The sequence below is a fragment of the Triticum dicoccoides genome, chromosome 6B, assembly GCF_002162155.2.
Source record: "Triticum dicoccoides isolate Atlit2015 ecotype Zavitan chromosome 6B, WEW_v2.0, whole genome shotgun sequence".
Classification (NCBI taxonomy): Eukaryota; Viridiplantae; Streptophyta; class Magnoliopsida; order Poales; family Poaceae; genus Triticum; species Triticum dicoccoides.
In genome coordinates, this window is record NC_041391.1 from 633,354,611 (window position 1) to 633,380,900 (window position 26,290).

Here is a 26,290-nt window from a genome sequence, read left to right on the forward strand (position 1 = left end):
ATCCATAATCTAGCCCACAAGCTCTCAGCATATCCTCCAAAATCTGATTGACTCTCTCGGTCTGTCCATCTGTCTGTGGGTGAAAAACTGTACTAAACTCTAGCCTGGTACCCAAGGTTTCGTGCAATTGATTCCAGAACTTTGAGGTAAATTGAGTTCCTCTATCTGCTACAATGCTCCTCGGAACTCCATGCAAACATTTCCTGGTAATCTATATCTTTGCCAACTTAGCACTGGTGTAGGTGGTCTTCACTGGGATGAAATGAGCTACCTTCGTCAAACGATCGACTACAACCCAAATTGAGTCATAGCCTGAATGAGTCCTAGGCAATCCCGTGATAAAATCCATGCCTAACTTATCCCACTTCCATTCGGGTATTGGCAATGGCTGTAACAGTCCTGCTGGCTTCTGATGCTCTGCCTTTACTCTCTGGCATACATCACAAACTTTTACATACTCCGCAATATCCTTCTTCATTCCGGTCCACCAGAAAGTATCCTTCAAATCCAAATACATCTTGGTATTTCCTGGGTGTATCAAATACGGCGAATCATGGGCCTCCTGTAGAATCAACTTCCTGATCTCCGAGTCATTAGGCACATAAACGTGGTCCTCAAACCACAAGGTACTGTGCTCATCCTCACGAAATCCTTTAGCTTTTCCTTTGCTCATCTTCTCCTTTATAGAGGCAATCTCCTTGTCAGTCTTCTGAGCTTCTCTGATCTTTTCCATCAGAGTTGACTGAATCTCCAATGCTGCAACGTAGAACTATCTCCAAACATAATTCGCGAAGGTCCTCAGCTAACTCCCTTGGTAATCCTCCGGTCATGACTGTGTTGACATGGCTCTTACAGCTCAACGCATTGGCCACTACGTTAGCCTTTCCGGGTTATAATGTAATCTCATATCATAATCCTTGATGAGTTCCAACCATCTCCTTTGCCTGAGATTTAGCTCCTTCTGCATGAAAATGTACTTCAAACTCTTGTGATCCATGTACACTTCACAATGGTTTCCGATGAGAAAATGTATCCATGTCTTCAATACATGTACTACGGCTACTAACTCCAAATCATGTGTAGCATAATTCAGCTCATTGGGCTTAAGCTGTCGTGAAGCGTATGAAACAACTCTTCCCTCCTGCGTAAGCACTGCTCCTAGTCCTCGACGTGAAGCGTTGCAATACACCTCATAATCCTTACGCTGATCTGGCAAAATCAACATTGGCAATGTAACCAAACGTTTCTTCAATTCTTGGAAACTGGCCTCACATTCCTCAGTCCAATTGAACTTGGTATCCTTCTTTAACAACTCCGTCATAGGCTTCGCAATCTTCGAGAAATTCTCAATGAATCTTCGGTAGTATCCTGCCATCCCAAGAAAACTCCGTATCTCTCCAACTGTTGTTGGTACTACCCAGTTTGTCACAGTGACAACCTTGGTGGGACCTACTGCTATTCCTTCTCCGTGTATAATATGTCCAAGGAATCCAACTTCCTTCAACCAAAACTCACATTTCCTGAACTTGGCGTATAACTGATGTTCTCTGAGCTTCTCTAGTACCAAACGCAAGTGATCCTTATGCTCCTCTTCATTCTTCTAGTAGACCAAAATATCATCAATGAACACCATGATGAACTTATCCAAAAACTCCATAAACACCTTGTTCATCATGTTCATGAAATATGCAGGTGCGTTAGTTAGACCAAATGACATAACGGTATACTCATATAGCCCGTGCCTGGTGGTAAAAGTTGTCTTAGGTATATCCTGCTCTTGAATCTTCAACTAATGGTATCCTGATCGCAGATCGATCTTGGAAAATATCTTAGCTCCTTGCAATTGGTCAAACAAATCATTGATCATCGGCAGTGGGTACTTGTTCTTGATGGTCACTTCATTCAGTCCTTGATAATCGACAACCATCCTTAATGATCCATCCTTCTTCTCCACTAGAAGCACTGGTGATCACCAAGGTGAAGAACTTGGGTGAATATAGCCTTTATCCAGTAAATCCTTAATTTTCTTCTTAATTTCCTCCAAATCTTGTGCGGGCATCCTATATGGTCTCTTAGATATTGGCCCTGTGCCTGGCAAAAGCTCGATCAAAAACTCAATGTCTTTATCCGGTGGCATGCCCGACAACTCTTCTAGAAATACATCAGGGAAATCCTTCACCACTGGTACTTCCTCCTGCACAACTCCTGATAAGGAATTTACTTGTGTCCTCTTCGGCTCATGCCGTGATACATACTTGATCCTTCTTCCTTCTGGGGTTGTAAGAAAAATCGTCTTACTGGCGCAATCGATGTTTCCTCCATACATCGACAGCCAATCCATACCCAGAATTACATCCAAACCTTGTGATTCCAAAATGATTAAATCCAAGGGGAAAACATGCCTACCTATACTCAATGGCACTTGAAAACATCCTCGACTGGCCATATACTCCACTCCTGGTGAGCTTACTAACATAGGTGTTCTAAGAACTTTGGTGGGCAATTTATACTTATCCACAAATCCCCTTGATATGTATGAATGTGATGCACCAGTATCAAAAAGAACGAATGCAGTAAATGACTTAACCAAAAACTTACCTATTACTGCATCTGGCCGGGCTTCAACCTCCTCCACATTAACGTGGTTCACCTATCCCCTAATGAAAGGGTTCGGCTTCTTTCCTGAGCTTCCATTGCTATTTCCATTTTGGGCTTCAGGACATTCATTGGCATAATGACCAGTCTTCTGGCACTTAAAGCAAGTGACTTGGCTCAGGTCTCTCTTGGCCGGGGTTGACGGGTTGCTACGGTTCTGGCCGTTGCTTCCTCCATTCCCGTTACCATTCTTGGGGCCATTATGGTTGTGCGAGCTACCTCCTCCATGGGTATGCTGGAAATGTCCTCCCGATTTCGGGGTAAAACGTGGCTTCTGCTGAGCTCCCGAATTGTACTTCCCTTTCCATACTTCCTCTTGCGGTTCTCAATCTGCTGTTGCTTCCCTTTAATCATAAGAGCACGATCTACCAACTCCTGGTAGTTGTTGAAAGTTGCTACCATAAACTGCATGCTCAGCTCATCATTCAGTCCTTCCAAAAACATCTCCTGCTTAGCTGCATCCGTAGCAACGTCATCTGGGGCATAACATGCTAGCTTACTAAAGTCATCCACATACTGGCCAACTGTCCGTCCTCCTTGGCGCAAGTTGCGAAACTCACGCTTCTTCATGGCCATAGCTCCTGCCGAAGCATGGGCAGTACGGAAAGCCTGCTGAAACTGATCCCATGTAACAGTGTTGATAGGATAAGTGGCTGTGAAATTCTCCCACCATGATGATGCGGGTCCTTCCAGCTGATGTGTGGCAAAATGCACCCTCTTCGCATCTGTGCATCCTGCAGTGGTTAACTCCCTTGCTGTCTTGCGGAGCCAATCATCTGCAACAATCGGCTCGGTGCTACTAGAGAACGCCGGCGGATTTATCCTGAGAAAACAGGTTAAGTGATCAACAGGTGGTGACGGTGGTGGGTTGTTGTTGTTGTTCCCCTGATTCTGATTCTGGACTAGCAACTGCATCAATGCATTCTGCTACTGGATCAACTGAGTGAGCTCCGGTGGGAAAGCGAATCCATTGTCGCGTCTCGAAGGCATCTGAGGGTTTTAGAAAAGATGAGAATATAGAATAGAATGAGGTCTAGAGGGAAAACACTACCCATATGCACATGAGACAAATGCAAACAAAATCATTTCATTCAATCAAACAAGGGCATACAACGGTCTAACTAGCGTTATAAAAGTGCTCGGACTATACTAGATACATGGGGGAATACTACTACTGTTATGGTGGTCGACTAGAAAAACTGCTCCAATGAAGATTCCATGATATCTGCTCCGACTTCATCAACATAGTCATCATCGCTATCGTCTGGGTCCGAGTCGGTGTCGTCGATGATGATGTAATTCTCTGGACAAGTGCAATCATCTTCTCCTTCAGTTGCGGGAAATCCCATGAACACTTTTAGCTTCTTCTTGAGATCATCATTCTTCTCCACTAGTGTTGCTATTTCCTCCTCATATCCATCACGTGTAGACTTGAGTTCTTCCTCCAGCTCCGTGATCTTGGTCATGGCCTTCTTCAGGTCTAACATGCCTGTGCACATCTGGTTCTCCTGGTGTCGAATGTGCTGGTTATACTCCTGGATGAAAGCTGCAATTGATCTATCTTTCCTGGTGCTAATCATCTCCCATTGCTTATCTCGGCGCCCACAAATCTAGTAGATTGTATCCTTGAGATCCTTGTGGTAAACTTCTCCAATGTGTCCCATGGTGATGTGGGCTGCCATGCTCTTTCCTAGACTCCAGGTTGGTGCATCAAAGGAAAACTCTATGGGCTCAGTGACGGGCATGAACGTCCTTCCCGGGACTTGAACTTGAATCGTCCAGCGCTCCTCTTCAGGTAAAGTGGCGTTGTAGGTTCCGATGAAGCTGGGTACTCTGATGTTCAGGTATCTAGTGACTTCCTTCAGGTGACGTCCAAAGGGTGTATCTTCATCCGGTTGCGTGAACTTGTTCCTTGCATCCGCCATCCTAAAAGAGTAGAAAAGATGAGGAGTCAGAAATGAGAAGAGTGAGTAGTGATCTAGGGCTTTAGCTTAGTGGTCGTGTCCAACAGTCAGCGTGTGCTCTGATACCATCTTGTAGCGACCAGACCTCAAACAGTCTGATCTTTGTGCTTTAGTGTCATCCCTGGATCAGTAATGCTGACACGCACAGTACTTGAAGGATTTATAACAGAGTGGCAATCACACACTTATTACATCTAATGTCTCGAAAGAGAACTTATTACAATAAATATGGCTTAAGGCCATCTATTAACGATAACAGCGGAAGGCTTGGAAGATAAGCGAGTCCATCAACTCCAACGGCATCACTGAGTATAGAACCACGACCTAAAAGCACCTTACCTGTCGTCTGAAAAGTCTGCAACATGAACGTTGCAGCCCGAAAACGGGTCAGCACATGGAATATGCTGGCAATGTAACACATAGAGGGTAATGAAGGAAATAAAGCTATACTACATGCATATATGGCTGGTGGAAAGCTCTATGGTTACAGTTTTTGCGTACAGCCAATTTTTCCTTACTGCAAAGGAATAAATTTTTATTTAACTATCATGGTGGTTGTTAAACATTGATAACAATATCTTCTATCAATATCTTCTATTTCAGCGGGTGCAATATCATGCATAATTTCTTTATATAAGTCATAGGGTAATGCACTAGCACTAGCAGCCATATCACATAATCCATGATAACAATGATCTCCTATTTTAACAGAAATAACATGCATGCCTACAACAGGTCTATGTATCTTAGCATCTGGTCTAACAATATTAGCAGTCTCACCACAGAAATAAATAACATGCCCATCTAAATTATCATCTAAGAGATCTTTAACCATAGCAATACTAGGTTCAACTTTGATTTGCTCAGGAGGTGTATAAGTCCTAGTATTACTCTTACGAACAACAGTCGAAGTTTTAGCATGATCCTTTATCCTAACAGGAAAAAGAGGTTTCTCAACATAAGTAGTAGGAACAATAGGATCATTATAAGTGACAGTCTTTTCATCAACTGTAATAGGTGAAACTACTTTTACTTCAATGGGAGGATTATATTCAAACCGATTCTACTTAGGGAGATCAACATGAGTAGCAAAAGATTCACAAAAAGCAGCTACTATCTCAGATTCAAGTCCATACTTAGCGCTAAATCCACGAAAAGCATCGGTATCCATAAAAGATTTAACACAATCAAACTTAGGTGTTATACCTGACTCCTTACCATCGTCGGAACCCCAATCTTCAGAGTTGCGTTTAATTCTTTCCAATAAGTCCCACTTGAATTCAGTAGTCTTCAGCATATAAGAACCAGCACAGGAAGTATCAAGCATGGTGCGATCATTGGGAGAAAGCCGAGCATAAAAGTTTTGAATAATCATTTCTCTTGAGAGCTCATGATTGGGGCATGAATATAACATTGACTTAAGCCTCCCCCAAGCTTGAGCGATGCTTTCTCCTTCACGAGGCCAGAAATTATATATGTAAATTCGATCATGATGAACAAGATGCATAGGATAGAACTTCTGGTGAAATTCCAACTTCAATCGTTTATAATTCCAAGATGTCGTATCATCACATAGCCTATACCATGTCAGTGCATCCCCCTTCAAAGATAAAGGGAAGACCTTCCTTTTGACAACATCATAGGGAATACTTGCAAGCTTAAATAATCCACAAACTTCATCCACAAAGATAAGGTGTAAATCGGGATGAAAAGTTCCATCTCCTGCAAAGGGATTAGCTAGCAGTTTCTCTATCATACCCGAAGGAATCTCAAAGTAAATATTTTCAGTAGGTTCTGTAGGTTGAGGAGCAACTCTTTGCTCTTCTGGTCGGGGTGAAGATACCCCGAACAAGCCCCTCAAAGGATTAGTTTCCATAGTAACAAGTGACAGAAATTTCCGCACACTATATAAATGTTTCCTTACCAAGTTCAACTCACCAAAGGCGCTTGTAGCGACCAGGCCTCAAACAGTCTGATCTATGTGCTTTAGTGTCATCCCTGGATCAGTAATGCTGACACGCATAGTACTTGAAGGATTTATAACAGAGTGGCAATCACACACTTATTACATCGAATGTCTCAAAAGAGAACTTATTACAATAAATATGGCTTAAGGCCATCTATTAACGATAATAGCGGAAGGCTTGGAAGATAAGTGAGTCCATCAACTCCAACGGCATCACTGAGTATAGAACCACGACCTAAAAGCACCTTACTCGTCGTCTGAATAGTCTGCAACATGAACGTTGCGGCCCGAAAACGGGTCAGCACATGGAATATGCTGGCAATGTAACACATAGAGGGTAATGAAGGAAATAAAGCTATACTACATGCATAAATGGCTGGTGGAAAGCTCTATGGTTACAGGTTTTGCGTAAAGCCAATTTTTCCCTACTGCAAAGGAATAAATTTTTATTTAACTATCATGGTGGTTGTTAAACATTGAGAGTGTAGACACCCTCTCAATCCCAATTAAACATCATCATTAAATCCGAACAATATTAATTAAAGTAACATGATGAGATTCACATGATAATCCAAATACTAGATACTCAAGATGTCCATAACCGGGGACACGGCTAACCATGATTAGAGTATACACTCTGCAGAGGTTTGCGCACTTTTCCCCACAAGACTCGATCTCCTCCATTGGGATTCTCGCACTACATGGTGTTTGAGAAACGGATGACCGAGCATAGTCTTTCAGAAGCGCTAGCACCTTACGATCGGGTAGACCGTTACACCTACTTTCCCCTACATCTGCTAGTCTACCACGGTAAGAGTTCGCACGACTTAATCAACTATGCTAGAGCCCATAGTAGCTTGTGGCTGTACACGGAAGTTTCTAGCATGAATAATCTCATGATCCCTTTGAGCCTGGGTGGCGGTCCATAAAGAAAACAGGCAATTGCTGGAATACCCAGGTGCCTCAATCCACCCAGATGTGTATTAAAGTTGCCACCTTAGATAAACCATTAACTTAACAATTCTCACATCTGTCATGGATACACTCACCCAATCCATGTCTACTAGCATAACATGGCATAATAAGAAAACTTAGAGTAACTCCCAAGGGTTTGATAATAAAACAGGTAATACACTACAAGAAATATGTCAACTAGTGATCTTCTGTCAGTGACCCTGGAAGAATTGGTCATAGATCTATGACCATTTGAGACTAATTGGTCAAAAGCTGTTTGGGTGGCTCCAAACCCTAAACCATTACGACCATTTTGGTCAGAAAGGTCGTAATTTCCTTTCACGAAATGGTCATAAAGCAAACAGCTCTAGTCCGCTGCCTTATTTCTAGTTGTTAATGACCAATATAGATGGCCATAGCCTTGTAAATTGTGGTGGGTTGCGATGACTAGGCGCCATCTCATCAGTTTTGCCTATGTGTCATGTCCATGTGTCGATTTTTGCCCTAGGTTGTGAAGCAACCTATATTTCTGTCATTCCCAAAATTCCCAAAAAAATCTCACAATTTTTTTGGATCATATCTTCATCAAATATGTCAAAAACCTTCCTTGCCTAGTTCAAAAATAGTTCAACAATATTCATTTTCCTATTTTGTTCAGAGCAGCACTTTGTGAAGGAAGTACCACTTTGGCATGTCCAAATAGTATCCATTTTCTACAGTGCTTTCCTATGCCCAAATAACCATCCTCCACCAAATTCCAGCTCAATCCATTCATTATTTTGAGCCCAGCTTTAACATTCGTATTTATGTCCAGTGTGGTACTTTGCAAAGCAAGTACCACCTAGGCTCCTCCTTTTGAGCTGAAAATTTGTGAAGACGGTCTTCTTAGTAACTGATCATCCTCAGCCAAAACTCACGCCCATTAGCCATGCACATTTCCCGTACCGCTAATCAAACACTTGGCTGCTAATTCATGTTTGACAATCGATCGGTCTCTCATGAGAATCTTATGTTGTAATTTTATTCCTAGCACCTACCTGGGGAGTGCCCAACTCACTAGACATGCCTAGACCGCCCAGAACACATGGAAACGCCACGGTCACGCGGTGACCACACGGCGGGCATGCGAGTTTACGCGCTCTAGAGTTGGGACCCTCGGCCACCGCCAAAACCTCGACGTATCACCACCAAAAAATGTATTTATGACTAAATAGGTACTTATGTAACTAGAAATGATTTTTGGAAAAAATAAATAGCAAACTATGAGGCAGTTGCAGTTCAAATTTGACCCGCTTCCAACTAAATCGGCAGAAATTTGTCTTTTTCACGAGAGGTGGATCAAAACTTTTTACACCCAACCATTTTGTCAATTGTGCATTAAATATGTCCTAGTATTTTATAAAATTGATTTGGTCCAATTTTGCAACAATTATTTGGGAAGTCCTTCACAAAAAAACCTCCTTTTGGGCACTCGAAAAATGGAAAATGGTTTTTTCGTCCAAAGAAAATGAAAACTTCCTTAGGCAACATTGTTTGCCATTCCAATATGCACCCTTGTGCACAATATAAGATCATTTGAACAAACTATGCCATGAATGTGGCCATAAGATTGATCATTTGGCTTGAAAGCCATTGATCTCCACACGTGATAGCTCGTTTCTGAGAACACTTTTTTTTAAATAATTACCGTATTACAATTTTGTTATTTTTCCTGATAACTTAGCCACATATAATGACACAATGCGAAGGTCTCCCAATTTTTTGATTTTTTTTTGAATTTTTTATGCCCGTTTCAAAATGCGGTCAAAACGGCGGGAATGACCGTTCCTAGCTAGTGGTTGAATCTTGGATTTTATTGGTGTTTCTCTGATTAAATAGATACTTATGTACCTAGAAATGATTTTTGGAAAAAATAAATAGCAAACTATGAGGCAGCTGCAGTTCAAATTTGACCCGCTTCCAACTAAATCGGCGGAAATTTGTCTTTTTCACCGGAAGTGGATCAAAACATTTTACACCCAATCATTTGGTCAATTGTGCACTAAATATGGCCTAGTATTTTAGAAAAATGATTTGGTCCAATTTTGCAACAATTATTTGGTAGGTCCTTCACAAAAAAACCTCCTTTTAGGCACTCAAAAAATGGAAAATGATTTTTTCGTCCAAAGAAAATGAAAACTTCCTTAGGCAACATTGTTTGCCATTCCAATATGCACCCTTGTGCACAATATGAGATCATTTGAACAAGCTATGCCATGAATGTGGCCATAAGATTGATCATTTGGCTTCAAAGCCATGAATCTTCAAGCATGATAGCTCATTTCTGAGAACATTTTTTTATAATAATTTCCGTATTACAAGTTTATTATTTTTCCTGAAAACTTGGTCACATATAATGACACAATGCGAAGGTTTACCAATTTTTTGATTTTTTTTGAAGTTTCTATGCCCGTTTCAAAATACGGTCCAAACGGCGGGCTTCACCGTTCCTAGCTAGTGGTTGAATCTTGGAAAACTTTTGGTGTTTCTCTAATTAAATAGATACTTATGTACCTAGAAATGATTTTTGGAAAAAATAGAGAGCAAACTATGAGGCAGCTCCAGTTCAAATTTGACCCACTTCCTACTGAATCGGCAGGAATTTGTCTTTTTCACTAGAGGTGGATCAAAACTTTTGGCACCCAACCATTTTGTCAATTGTGAATCAAATATGGCCTAGTATTTTAGAAAAATGATTTGGTCCAATTTTGCAACAAATATATGGTAGGTCCATCACAAAAAGAACTCAATTCAAGCACTCGGAAAATGGAAAATGAATTTTCCGTGCAAAGAAAATGAAAACTCCCTTAGGCAACATTGTTTGGAATTCCAAGATGCACCCTTGTGCACAATATGAGATCATTTGAATAAACTATGCCATGAATGTGTCCATAAGATTGATCATTTGGCTTGAAAACCCTGAATCTTCACGCGTGATAGCTCATTTCTGAGAACACTTTTTTAAAATAATTGCCGTATTACAAGTTTATTATTTTTTCTGGCAACTTGGTCATATATAATGACACAATGCGAAGGTTTTTCAATTTTTTGATATTTTTGAATTTTTTATGCCCGTTTCAAAATGCGGTCAAAACGGCGAGCATGACCGTTCCTAGCTAGTGGTTGAATCTTGGAAAACTTTTGGTGTTTCTCTGATTAAATATATACTTTTGTATTTAAAAATGATTTTTGGGAAAATAAATAGCAAACTATGAGGCAGCCGCAGTTCAAATTTGACCCGCTTCCAACTGAATCGGCGGAAATTTGTCTTTTTCACTAGAGGTTGCTCAAATCTTTTGACACCCAATCATTTGTCAATTATGCATTAAATATGGCATAGTATTTTAGAAAAATGATTTGGTCTAATTTTTAACTAATATATGGTAGATCCTTCACAAAAAACCCGATTATTGGCACTCCAAAAATTAAAAAATGATTTTTTGTACAAAAAAATGAAAACCCCTAAAATCAACATTGTTTGTCGTCCCAAGATACACACTTGTGCAAAATATTGGGTAATTTAAAAAAATAGAAGCGGGTAATATGTTGAATGTTTACCTAGAATAAGAGGGTATAAAATATAAAAAAAACAAAAGAAAAAACAAAATTACACAAGCTGAATGATGATTGGTGGAATCTGGTCTGGCACGGATCAGTGACGTGGCAAACATCCATCCATCGATCAATTCATCCAGCCCACCGCAGAAAGCATCCATCCATCGATCCATTCATCCAGCCTCTCTCCCTCTTGCCCGAACCCTAGAGTTCCGTTCCTCCCTGCCGCCGCCACCTCCACCTCCCTCTCCCCGATCCAGACCCAGCCACCACCATGGCGCCAGCCAGAGCAGCCACCGGCGATGGCAACGGCGAGGCTAGAGGCCGCCGGATCCGGGATCAGGGCGGCGCATAGCGCTTCCTCCCGTGAGATCCGGGACCCAGCCGCCTATCTGGATCGAGCAGCTCCTCTTCCCGCTGCACCGTCTTCCCATCCGATCCAAATCGAGCAGTTCCACCGGGCTCTCCTCTGGCCGCTGCACCATCTCCACCGACAGGACTTGGTGCTCCTCGCGCGACACACCCACAAGCACGCGGCTAAACCTAGCCGCCGCCGCGGATGCCGTCTCTTCCCCGATGTCCTTGGCGAGGTTCGCCTTGTCCCCATCCCCTCCCCCTCCTCATCTGCCTTTCCCTTCCCTCTCCATCACCTTGCGGCCTCTCTGTCTCACAGGGAATGAATAGGAGCTCCGTCCAAGGCCATGGACACCACCAGTAGAAGCTCCGCCTCGGATCTCGCGACCTCATCGACCGGATCCAGTCGGTCCCCACCGCTGCGCCAAGATCCTCCCCTCCCTCCCACACACTTTGCATCCGCTATGGTCGTCGTAGCTTCCACCTCCAGAAACACGTGCTCCTCTTGCGGTTACCCGGTCGCCCGCATTTCAGTATTCTACAACAAACTAATTGCCCCACAATTTTAGGTTGAGTGTCCTGTACCCAATTTTGCCAACATATTCATTTTCTGAACGATAACTGAATGCATGATGCCCACATCCTTCTTTTCCCTAGACAAGCTGCATGCACTGATGTAGAAAGATAACTGAAAGCAGTTTCATACAATGTTGTTTATATGTCCATTGCATGTACTGATGTAGAAAGATAACTGAAAGAAGTTTCATACAGTGATGTTTATATGTCCATTTGTGACAGATGCTTCCATTGCAACATATTGACATTGTTTCGATCGTTCTTGTCCAATGTTTCCCATGGCAGCTGAAAGATGATTCCAACTAAACTAAAATGTGTTTCAACCGAACATGAAAATATTGCAGGGATAACATTTGTTTTAGATTAGATGAAATTTTGTCTTAAAAGTAAGAAGAGGATTTACATCCACCTATGTACAACAAAATGGCTATGTATTAAAACTGTTGTAGCTTGGCTTTTGTATGTGGAACACTAGAATCAGGTCTTACTTGTAACTGAATCTTCCACCTTTGCTTGGAAAGCATTAGTGTGGCCATAGAGCAGACGAGCTCTCCTGCTCACGCTACATGTGCAAACCATGGATTCTGTTGATGCTAGCATGCTTTGTTTGTTTTGGAGCCCAACCATGGACTGTACGTACTAAGCTAGCTCAAGCGCACACACACACACATCCAGCTTAATTGATATCTGCAGATACTAGCAGTAGCACGTGTGTGTCTCCTATACTCGCTTGCTTAATTTCTGTACTAGATCAACACCACTAGCTTCTAGCTCCTCTCATGTGAGTCCGTCTCCTACCTTCTAGCTCCCTCTGTTGTGCTGCTATAGTAGTACCTTGCTCTGATTCACGTGCATGGGTGTTTTTTTTTGTACTTTCCGTGCTTGTGTCATGAAAAAGATCATTCCTATTTACAAGTAATGATGATTTGGAGTAGGTGGTATGTTTCCTTGCATCACCAACAAACATTGCTTGCACCTGTAAGACTGTATGATGAATGAATGATTGATTCTGGCATAACTGCACCACACTACAGTTGGCCATCAAGGGAGTCACCTGGCTACATCTGTTTGTCTATGAGTAGAGTTGTGCATTTGCACTGATCGTTGTTGTGCTGCCTACACAGATTGCATTGAAAGAAGTGTTGTTTGGAGTTCTAGTCTTTCATTTGCACCGAGTTGTAATTTAATAGATATGCTTCTTGGCCATTAAAACACTTGCTCCTAGATTTGACAACACCATGGTTTAGATTTATGTTCTAGCTGTCAAGAATGTGATACTACACATGGTTTTATCTCCTAGTTTCTGGAACTTGGTTGTTAATAGTTGCTACTATCTAGTAGCTGGTATTTGATCTTTGATATTTTTTTACCAATGCATGTTGAAAACAACCCTATCGTTTAAAATGTTATTTCTTTCTTTAGTATAGGCATGTGAACCTCCATGGCCGGCTGCTATGGCTGGGCAGACTACTTCCTCCTCGTCCACTACCTTGGCTTCTTCCTCTACAAAATGACTGATGTTTGGCGTTGGTGGCGGCCCCATCCTTGGTTCTGGTGAGTCCCTTACCTCCTATCTCTTCCCCTGTCCTGAGATGGTCTGGACATTGAGCCGTGACTTACTGTGATGCCAGCGATGATTCAATTTTTGCATCTGTGGTGGTGGTCTTCTGGCCACCACAGTCTTGTTAATTGTTATTGCGATCGTCTTTCTTTTCGATGAAATATGCCACAATATGTGTTTTGCAAGGTTCAGTGGCAACTAAGTTTTCATTATTTGCAACTTGTATGTCCTTGTTGGTTTATTGTATGTTCTAAAAAGCCGTGAACAGTCTTCACTTATATAGCCAACACCTTTATTTTGTTTTGTTTTGTTCTGTGCTCACTAGTGATACCTGACTAAGGTTCCCTGAATATAGGAGTAGATTGTAGGTGAAGAAAAATTATAACCTGAAAGTAATCATATGTAGTACTCCCTCCGTCCCATAATATAATTATTGGTACATAATTTTCTTTACTTATACACACAGAATAGATAGAGGTGACGTGTGGTTATATTCTATTGTAAGATTATTCTATTTTGCTCTTAACTAGCTATTCGTTGTGGTTGTTACTGTTACATGTACATATACTTCAGCATTTAGTCCCTATCTGCTTTGTATATTTGTTTTTATTTTGTTTCTAACTCTTTTGGTTTATTGTTAGATGCCTTGATTCAGCCTCTACAAACATACCCTAAAATGGTGTTTCTCATTTACAAGAGCTCCAGCAAAGCGAACTAGGAAGTATATTTGAAGTTCTAAGCCATGTAGCAAAGAGTTATATGTTCTGTCTTATGTGTCATAGACTGGAAAGATTTGAATAATATTGTAATAGACTATGTATAGATTGTAGTTGACTTATTTATCCTTCTTTGACGAACTACATTTGTTATATTCTGTTTGAAATATTCATTATGTGGTTTCAAAGCGTGTGAAATGGAACCTGACTCATGGAGCCCACTTATGAAATCACTTTTGAATTTTCTGTCACGTGGGTCTAATGTGTGAGATTATGACAAGTGGTATCCATCTGATTGGTGGGACCAGCAACAAAATATAATGGCCTAGGGCCAAACAAATGTTAAAAGGCCATGACCAAGAAATAAATAAAAGTATTAATGTGGGCTTGACCCATGTAACTGAACAGAATTCACAGGGAAAAAATAATAGAATGGCCGAATTGTTGGGCTCGGCCCATGTAAAACACCGAATTGGACCGGGCTGATTCTTGTGCCACATCAGCTTGCCACGCTGGATGCCTACGTGGCCTGGGGAGGTTGCTAGTGACAAAAAAATTGGTCAAAGAACCAACGACCTTTTACAGAAGGTCAATAATTTCAGTTTACGACCGCCAGCTTTTGACCTTCTGGTTTTGGTCATAGAAAGGTCGCAAATGAAAAACTATGACCTTTCAGAGACCAATAGTGAGGGTCACAAGTTGACATATTTCTTGTAGTGATAGGTACTACCTCATCTACTTCCCAAAACCCACATATTAATCAGATCCTAATCATGCAATTGTTTGAGGGTTGATCTAATGCAATAAAGCTGGGTAGTAAAGAGATATGCTCAAAGTGTTACTTGCCTTGCTGATGATCCGGGAAACCTAGAGATTCATAGTAGCAAGCGGCACACTCCGGGTACTCTTTCACAAACAAACAAGCATACAATAAGTACTCTTCTAATGCACGGGTAAAACTCAAATAAAAGATTTAACCAGAAAGTTCAAATTAAGAACTCCGGTTTGCAAAAAGAATCAAAACAAACAAAACAACGAAAGTCAAACAGCGAAAGAAACAAGCTTTGTTTACTAATCTGGACATAAGTCAAATTTTGCAGAAGCAAAAACTTGTTTGAGTTGATTAATCGGAAAGAGGGTTTCGAGACGAAACTCTAGGCGCTTGAATCGCCTGATTCCGATAGACGAGCGAAAAGATATACTAGAACGAAAATCGGATCGGAAATCGCGATCAGAAATAATCGCAGAAAATCCGAGAAAAAGAAAAACTGACGAACAGGCTAACGAACGAACGTTCGCTGTCTGCGGCTAAACGACGAAAACCGTTTGTTAAAACGAACGCACAAACGAACGTCCGCTAAATAAACTAAACTGAAAAAAAACAGATCTAGGGTTTTTTTTTCAAAAAGAAAACGAACGAAAAACCGGCGGAAAACTGAAGAGTTTTCTCAAGGAAAAACCGCCGGCGGCGGGGCGGTGGCAACCTCCGGCGAGGGAGCGGCGGGGTCTGGCGGGGCGGCGACGGGGTTCAGCAGGGCGGCGGCGGAGGCGGCGTCCGACGTCGGCGGTGCTAGGGTTAGGGTTCGGCGCGGGGCAGGCTGAGGCTCGGGTGGGCTTGGGGCGGCGCCTTATAAAGGCCCGGCCAGGCGGAGTCCTGGCTGAACACGGCCCAAAGTCGGTTCGTTTTTTTATATATTTTCGCATAGGAAAACAAATAAAATAAATTCTAGACGGACTCCAAAAATCCCGAAATAAATTTTTCCCGGCTTCTAAAATCAAGCCGGTCAAGAAGAACATTTATTTGGGGCCTAAATGCAATTTTGAGAAACGCGCATTTTTCCTAATTTCAAATAAAATAGCAATAAACTCCAAAATAAAATCTTATTTGATTTTATTATCAAATCCTCAATATTTCTTTATTTTGGGAAAGTCATTTTATTCCCTCTCTCATATTTTTATTATATAAATAATTAAGGATGAAATAAATAAAATCAAATGCTCATATTTTCAAAATTTGAGAAAACTCAATTATGAAAATAATGAAATTCTCAACTCTCTCCGTGGGTCCTTGAGTTGCGTAGAATTTCTAGGATCGAGCCAAAATGCAATAAAATATGATATGCGATGATGATCTATGTATAACGTTCCAAATTGAAATTTTGGGATGTTACAGCGCTTCACTCCCCGGCAACGGTGCCAAAAAAGAGTCTTGATGACCCACAAGTATAGGGGATCTATCGTAGTCCTTTCGATAAGTAAGAGTGTCGAACCCAATGAGGAGCAGAAGGAAATGACAAGCGGTTTTCAATAAGGTTTTCTCTGCATGCACTGAAATTGTAGGTAACAGATGGTTTTGTGATAAGATAATTTGTAAGTGGTAATAAGCAATGAAAGTAAATAAAGTGCAGCAAGGTGGCCCAATCCTTTTTGTAGCAAAGTACAAGCCTGGACAATTTCTTATAATGAGAAAAGCGCTCCCGAGGACACATGGGAATTATCATCAAGCTAGTTTTCATCACGCTCATATGATTCGCGTTCGGTACTTTGATAATTTGATATGTGGGTGGACCGGTGCTTGGGTATTGCCCTTACTTGGACAAGCATCCCACTTATGATTAACCCCTATTGCAAGCATCCGCAACTACAAAAGAAGTATTAAGGTAAACCTAACCACTGCATTAGACATATGGATCCAAATCAGCCCCTTACGAAGCAACACATAAACTAGTGTCTAAGCTTCTGTCACTCTAGCAACCCATCATCTACTTATTACTTCCCAATGCCTTCCTCTAGGCCCAAATATTGGTGAAGTGTCATGTAGTCGACGTTCACATAACACCACTAGAGGAGAGACAACATACATCTCATCAAAATATCGAGCGAATACCAAATTCACATGACTACTAATAGCAAGACTTCTCCCATGTCCTCGGGAACAAAAGTAACTACTCACAAAGCATATTCATGTTCGTAATTAGAGGAGTATTAATATGCATTAAGGATCTAAACATATGATCTTCCACCAAGTAAACCAATTAGCATCAACTACAAGGAGTAATCAACACTACAAGCAACCCACAGGTACCAATTTGTGGTTTTGATACAAGATTGGATACAAGAGATGAACTAGGGCTTTGAGAGGAGATGGTGCTGGTGAAGATGTTGATGGAGATTGACCCCCTCCTGATTAGAGGATCGTTGGTGATGGCGATGGTGATGATTTCCCCTCCCGGAGGGAAGTTTCCCCGACAGAACAGCTCTACCGTAGCCCTAGATTGGTTCCGCCAAGGTTCCGCCTCGTGGCAGCGGAGTTTTGTCCCATAAGCTTGCCTCTAATTTTTTTCCAGAGTAAAAGCCTTCATATAGCAGAAGATGGGCATCGGAGGGCCACCAGGGGGCCTAGGAGACAGGGGGGCGCGCCCAGTAGGGGTGGGCGCGCCCCCCACCCTCCTGGCCAGGGTGTAGGCCCTCTCTGGTGTTTTCTTCGCTCAATAATTCTTATTAATTCCAAAACTTACTTCCGTGGAGTTTCAGGATTTTTGGAGCTGTGCAGAATAGGTTTCCAATATTTGCTCCTTTTCCAGCCAGAATTTCAGCTGCCGGCATTCCCCCTCTTCATGGTAAACCTTGTAAAATAAGAGAGAATAGTCATAAGTATTGAGACATAGTGTGTAACAACAGCCCATAATGCAATAAATATAGAAACAAAAGAATGATGCAAAATGGACGTATCATACATCACTGGGAGAAAGAACCGTGGACTAGTTTCGAGTGGATGGACATCCACTTAAAACTAATCCGCGGTTCTTTCACCCAATGATATAATAAATATCATCATCATCATCATCATCATCATCATCATCATCATAATCATATCATTAACAACTTATCATCATAATACATCACTGTCATATAACACCTCCTCATGATCATCGTTTTCATCAATGAGACATCACATACAAGTTGGTCACTAGACATAATCACAACTACTCATCATCATCAACTCTCATAAACATATTGTACCTCATAGGGCCTACTACATTCTCTTAGGACCTACTACATTCTCTTAGGACCTACTATATTATCTTAGGTAAAATAGCATAAAACAATATATCCCCCGACTCTCCATTATGGAGAATGGAGATTATCTTGTCTCCAATTCTTGCCTTTCACACAATGTTACTTCCAAGAACCTCCTTACGACCGTCCATACATTTTTTCCATTCTTTGATTATCATGTGTTCACCGGTTTTAGAAATTTGGTATGTATAGGTGAGGTTCATAGGACGAACTGGCTGTATGTTCAAAACATCAAGGCGACCATTCTGATACATCAAATGAGGCACACAATCCATCGGGATTTTCTGTTGATAAACATAGCAATAACTTCATACTTAGCAATGTAGTTTAGTTTTAGAAGTATGCAAAAGATGCACGGATGTCGTAATAGTAAAAAATCTTACCAGGATATCTCCACGGAAGTTATCGTGGTTCAACACGTGCACTAGTGCACTAGTGGAGTTCGATGAAAGGCATTGTAATTCTCAATTTCAGTACAATATGCAACCAGATGATTTTTCTCATGATAAGTTAACTCAGAGCCATCAGTGTAGTTGGTTCTGTCTACCATCTTTCGCACATTCTTTGAAGAATGAAAGTAAGCTATCAATGGAAAAGTTGTCAACTATTTTGAAATAAATAATATAAATTACTTAATAACTATGTTTGGGGAACTCACATAGCGGTAGAATTGGAAGCATATCAACAAGGACCCAAATGTCCAAATTGTCTTGGTCGATGTTAGGATCACCAAGATCCATGGTGATAAACATACCCTCTTGAAAATCATACATCTTGCAAAGTGCTTCCCAACCGGGCAACCAAAATGGGATACGCTCTCAGAATTGTAAAGATTTACCTCAAAATCCATACCATGATGGGTCCTTAGGTTAATTTTATTTGTTTCATTCCTCTCATGATCTTCACAACCCATCGTCTCCAATACATAGCGTCTTGCATGGCATGGGATAAGCTAGTCGAATTGTAAAAGACGAAAATTACACGTTGAAGTAGTAGAAGTCGAGCTTAATTACGAAAAAAACACTTTGCGTCGTAGCTTACATATCACAATCGAAGGCCTCCTCGAGCTTAATGTTGAAGCACCGACCTTCGTCCAGGTGAGGCCTGTCACAGAAACCCCGCTTGTCGCCGCACCAGGAGCACTCCCCGGGACCTTCTTCGTCCGACGACATTTCCTATGTTCATAATTCAAAGATTAAGCTTGTACAATTAAATATATATACTACAAAAACTAAATTTGATCATTATTATTCATCACGGGTTGACTATTAGTCTGTCGAGTCTTTTCTTGAAAACTCTCAGCTCACGTGGTGTATATATTCGACCGTCGGTGATGCACTACTAGGAAAAGGCCTACTAATGGCGCACCAGTTTTGCCTACTAATGGCGCACTACTGGTGCGCCATTAGTATCACGCCACTAGTATTTTTTACTAATGGCGCACCACAGGTGCACCATTAGTATCTGGTATACTAATGGCGCACCACGCAGTGCCCCATTAGTATGTAACACCATGCGCCATTAGTATGCCTCCCGGGGGGGCCATACGTAACCATGTGCTTTGTCATACTAATGGCGCACTCTGTAGTGATGCGCCATTAGTATCCTTTGGCATACTAATGGCACACCTTGAGGTGATGCGCCATTAGTATGAATATTAGGTTTTATTTTATTTTTTACTTTTCTGATTTTTGCACAGGTTACAAAATATATTATTGGACAGAATATAGACAGCAGCACACAACAACAGCAGATTCATCGAATACAATAGAAGATTAGTCTCCGAATACAATTCATCATATTAGTCTCCGAATTCAAAAGACCGAACAAAGATAAAACATTACAAGTCTCAAGACAGCGAGTATCAAGTTTGTCTTCACATTACAAGTCGATATCGATCATCTAAACAACCATCACATAGAAGAGAGCTGCGGTCATCACGATGAGCATCATCGCGATCAAACTGGTCTTCATCCGGTTCCGCCAACGCTCCCTCCTCTCTCCCGCTAGATAGCGCGTGTATCTAGATTCGGCCTCCGCCCTAGTGGTGTACCCTTTGTAACTGTTACCGCTGAAAGGGTGAACCTGTCTCCGACACTCCTCTCAGTCATCGTAGACTCCGGGAACCTTACCCTTGTACACGACATACGATGGCATCTCTATGCACAAGCCAAACAATAGACAATACATAAGCAATATGTAAGTATGCAACAAAAGGATCGGAAGAGAAAAGCAAGACATTAATAGCACGATTCATGGTCCTACTAATAAATAGCATCGATTACATCTGAGTTGAACGACTGTCCAAACCAAAGAGACATACGAATTCATTAAAGTTTAATTACAACATGAGCCACTCAATGTTTCAGAACTACACATCACTACTTTCGACTCGACTCATCGAACAGGAGCGTGGATGAAGCCGCCGTCTGTCATGATGGTCATGAAATCGCGGTCGTTGTCAGCCTGCATTTGTAGCGTTCCATCTATCTCACTATTGGACGGTTGATATCTGAGGAAGAACTGCCCCGAGGTATGAAGGACATCTTGATGGATGATGTCCGCAAACTCCGACAGGATGCAAAAGAATTGTTGTCTGAGGTCCGCATCCTGGATTGCCGACAAGCTCGCAGCCCAATCTTTGAGATTATCTGGTAGCATAAGGTGATGATGGTCCCTTACGATCGCCCGCATGTGATGGAGGGAATAGTAGGCATCCTTCTGACCGCCAGGCGGCTGCTTGACACAGCAGAACTTCGTATTGTGTGAGAACATGTGCTTGCCGTACTTACGAACCACCCTGGTGAAGGTGCCTCCAGATTTGGCGTAGCCGGGGAGAACATCATCAAGAACTTTCTTGACATTTGTGTAGTCTATCTTGGAGTTAAGGTTCAGGTCGAAATACGTGGCCATGGAATATTTCGGGCTTAAGAGGATAAGTGTGCAATGTGTGTCACTGCACAGAACACGGAATGTTAGAAAAAAGAAAGAAAAATCAAAATCTAAGAAATCATACGTTACGGGACGGTTAAGGGATGACTTACTCGGGAAAGTAAGCCACAAGGAAGTTATCCTTATATGGGTTTGCCAGAATGACACCTTCGAGGTGTGAACTCGCAACTTGGCGGTCCCCAGCGCTGCTCAAGTGCTTGGCACGCATGTAGAAGGGGTCGACTATCACGATATCCAGGGTCATGTCTCTAATGATCCGCATCTCCATACTCAGCAAAAATAGCCGAACGAAGGTGTAGTGCAGCGGATGAAGGTTAAACATAGCAAAGATGTCATCAAACCACAGGACGATCGTACCCCCGATGTCCCCATCCACAAAGCCCTTGCCCTCTGGCACCTTGGCCATGAAAAATGGGTATGCCACATCATTCTCTCTAAGACGCCGCTTCTCCAAAGAAAGAGCACTATCGTGCAGACTCCGCATAGCACCGGTTGCAGCATTGACCATATTTGGCGGTAGCATCGCCCTACCAGCCACATGCACCCTCCTTGAGATATCCTTAGGTGAAGGTGGCCCGTCCTGAGCACGGATCGAACTCGGTGCCGGCTGGCTCGCATCGGCGCCCTTGTTAGTATTTCCTTTCCGTCCCTTCTTCTTGATCTCCTGTAATGGGACCAAGTTCTGCTCACAGACCGCCTTCATGAGCGTGTTGGGGCTGATAATATTTCGCACCTCAGCTATCTGAGGCTCGGTGAAGGCGGGAGCTGGAGGCGTCTCCTGAGAACTGAATGCCAGACGACGCCTGTTGCAATTGGATTTCTCCGCCGTACCAGCTAGATCGCGGTCGTCTTGGTTGGGTTCTTGAGAAAGAGGCCCATAGAACTCGTCAGCGTACCCATGTTCGGCAAAGTACTTATCGACTTTGATAAATGTACCATCGTCGTTGTCGTCGTCATCCGGATCGTGTGCCATAGGGATGTCCGGATCCTGTGCCATAGGGATGTCCGGCATAGGGATGTCCGGCAGGTCCGGTAGCGTTGCGGCGTTCTTGCCATGGCTTGGCGCCGGCACGACTGGCGGTCTTGTCTATGGGGTGGTGTCCCCCGCCCCCAAACGAATCTGGATCTTCGGCCAAAGCAGGGGCCAGTTTACGCAGGCGCTGAGGGTCATCTCATCTTATTCGTCGGCCCCAGCGGGTCGAATCGGAAGTAACATCTCGTCGCAGCCTGGCAGCACCCGAACCACTTCAACCCTATACACTGTGGGTGGCATCGGATTACCGTGGAACATGGGGTTGCCCGGTTGAACGATTCTGCCCTTGGCGACATCGACCAACTCGCCGCCCACGAAGTGAAGAAGAGTGCAAGGAACGTCGTCGGCGCCCTTCGAAAACATGTAGGGCGTCAGGGATGCCCAGTCAAAGGCAAGGAGATGAAGTCATCGGCCGAGAGGCTTAGTTACCATGATGCCGTCGAGCTCGGCTAATGTCGAGGCACCGCCAACGGCGGGCGTGCAACTGACGGAGGGGCCGCTTGCTGGCGAGGTGCCGGTCGGCGTACACTCGGTTGCATTAAGCTCCAATGCCCGTGTCGGCGCCGGAGACACGAATACCGCCTCCGCCAGAGACACCAATGGCGCCGCCGGAGACACCAATGGCGCCGCATGTGCGCTGTGCGAGTTGCTGGCCATGAAGCTGGGAACCGGGGGAGGCCCCTATTGGCCGCCCGCAATCCACGTCGTCAGCCCGAATCAATGTAGGCACCATGGCGTTGAGCTTCGTTCCCAGTTGTTGTTCCACTTGCTCTTGGACAAGCTCCGGAATCCGCGCCACTTGTGCCTAGAGTGCTTCAACCTCGCGCGACTGGCTTTCTGACCTGGTCTTTTTCTCCTTTCGCCCACCAGCGGTATAGTATGACGACCATTTTGTGGACAAGCCTCTGCCGGCCACACGACCAGCTGACGTCGGCTTACTGAGCTTATCCTTGTTTTTCATTATGTTCAACGCCCTATTTAAAGGGGTGTCAAAAGGGGAGCTCTGAGACGACCCCGCGCTACTACTTTCAGTGTCCTGCGGAAGGAACGTGAATCATTTAGAAATATTGGGGATTAATTAGAATGCAACCATATGGAGCTAATTATGCGGGGGTGTATTCCTTACCAGAACAAGCTCGAGCGCCGTGATCTTCAGATCCGTGGTAAGATCCTTTGTTACCGGGTCCTCCTTGTACCGGGCCCTGAGAAAGTTCCTAGTCTGCTTGTCATGGTATTTCTTGAAGCGGGACGGTAGGCCTTGCTCGACACGCTCCACGTCCTCCTTGTCCCATATAGGTTCCGCCACTCTGTAACCGCCGGGACCGAGCTGGTGGACCCCTAAGTTCAACTTCCGCATTTCTTTCCCCCACTGACTTGATTCGCAGGTTGCGCTGCTCTCGCACTTGATCTTGAACTCCTTGTACTCATCTTCGCTCATCAAAGGATATTTCGCCTTGATCTTGTCATAACTACCACCTTTGTCAATCATTGCCTTCACCGTGCTTCTCCAAGTAGACAGGGTCGTGCTCATCCTCGTGAGGGCGGTACTGTTCACTTTATTCCCTGAGAGGCGTGTGTTTGCAAACTCAGCGGGGAACTTGTATCGTTCGTGCAGCTTCCTGAAGAGGAGGCTGCGCAAATTCCCGTGGTCCTTATGCCTTAGGTTCTCGGTGTTGATCGAGGGTGCTCCAGAGAATGCACCCGAGCTGAACCGAGTACCCCTTGACTACTTGTTTGGGCGCCGTTGGATTCCCGTTGGAGTCCACTTCAGTAAATTCCTCCCTGACGGTGCCGAGCACGTTCGGGCGCCGGTCCTTCCGTTGCCTCTTCGGTTGGCTGCCATCTGTGTGTGCGCCGCCATCATCAGTGGTGTCATCCTCGGCGGCGCCATCAGTGGTGTCATCCCCGACGCCACTAGGTGTTGTGTAGTTAGGATCGGTGTCTTCCGCGGTGTCCTCATAGCGGTGATGTTCTTTCTCCAACTCCTGGGACAGCTCCCAGAATTGCTTGCCGCCCGAACCGCCGGCCTCATTGTTTTGGGCCATGTTTCACTCTAAATAGGAAAAAAGTTTGGTCAAAAAGTTGGTTATTGTCAAGGAACAAGATCATGGTCTCATCATTTAGGGTTTGTCGACACCGAGGCATCCTCAAAGCTAAGCTTTTATCATTTAGGGTTTGTCAACGCCGAGGCACCCTAAAAGCCTAAGCGTACATCATTTAGGTTCTCATCGACACCGAGGCACCCTAAAAGCCAAGGTTTCACCATTCTAAGTTGGGTCTAATCACTTGGCTCTATTGCCACCTATGGTTTAATGCAACAAGAATAAAGGGGCAGTTGATCCTACTTAATTAAGTACTAAGATACCCCGGCCCATGCATTAGTAGCAAGTACCTCATATGTCCGATTTTTAGCAAAGTCATGCTAAAATTCACGGAGAATTTCAGCATGACCTTTGCTGAAAATAGGACATATGGAGTACCCGAATTTGCCGGAACGGAAGTTAATCGACATTCCGGCAAACTCAAGGGCCTCTCGGGGTACCTGCAAAATCATCACGACACGAAGGGCCTCTCAAGGGCCTCAAGCAGCAGCGGCGTCTCCCAGGACCCCATTTTTTTGCTAAATTTCTTTGATCAACAATCAGAGCAGAAAATTCAGCATGTTTCTATACAACAGCACTGTAAAGATGAAGAACAGTTCTACAGCAGCCCATTTATATACAATAGCATCTTTGGTCATACCAATTTCTGAAACAATTCAAATCTGAACTGTATCTCTGGTCATACAAATTTTTGAAACAATTCAAATCTGAACTGTATCTTTGGTCATACAAATCTCTGAAACTATACAAATCTGAAATATATATTTGGTCATACAAATTTATGGAACTAATCAAATCTGAACTGTATCTTTGGTCATACAAATCTCTGAAACTATACAAATCTGTGGTCATACAAATTTACAGAACTAATCAAATCTGAACTGTATCTTGCGTAGGCACCACTACTGCAAGTGCCATACTACTGCAAGTGCCATACTACTGCAAGTTCTATACTACTGCAGGAAAGGAGGATCATCATACACATATATATGTATAGCAATTGATAGGAGCTTCATCATTTTTAGTAACAACAATACATATATAGCAATTAGAAGCAAACTGATGTACACATAAGATAAAAATGTAGTGTTGAAAGTTTAATGCTTACAAAAGACTTGCTGAAATAGTGAAAAATATGGATTCACCAAGCTGGCTAAGAAAATAATAAAAACCTAGTCCTAGAAGAAAATAAATCCTAAAAGAAAAGAAATCCTAAAATCTGGAGCAAGTCCTAGCAGTAGTAGTCCAACTAGATGGCCACCACTACTACTCCTATCACTAGAGTAAACAACAGTTGTGTGTTCAACATCTTTACTAACAGTAAATTGGCAGTACTCCATTATCTACTCCTGCAACTTCAACTACAATAACATCCTACAACTACTACTATGCATCATCTTCCTACAACTACTCATCTTCAGCAGCAACAACATAAAATTCCTGTTTAGTTAAATTCATGTTAAACATCATTTGGACCAGAGCCCTTGACTGCTGTGCAAGGGGGATGAGATGAGGATATATTTGCTTGACTTGACTTGGCGAAACTCACATGCAGGCAGCTCTCCCTTGGTTACTTTCATATTGCTTCAAGATAAGCAAGATTTTCGGCCCACAACAAGGGGTCCTAGATGTATGGCTGGGCGGACTTGTCCAAATGGTAGCTACATGTATGGCAATTATGAATTTCTTGACCGGTTTTGATAGCAACATGTAGGACCAGGCAAAATAATTTTCCTAGACTTGTCTTAACAACATGTGGGGGCGCGGGGGCGCGAGGGCGGCG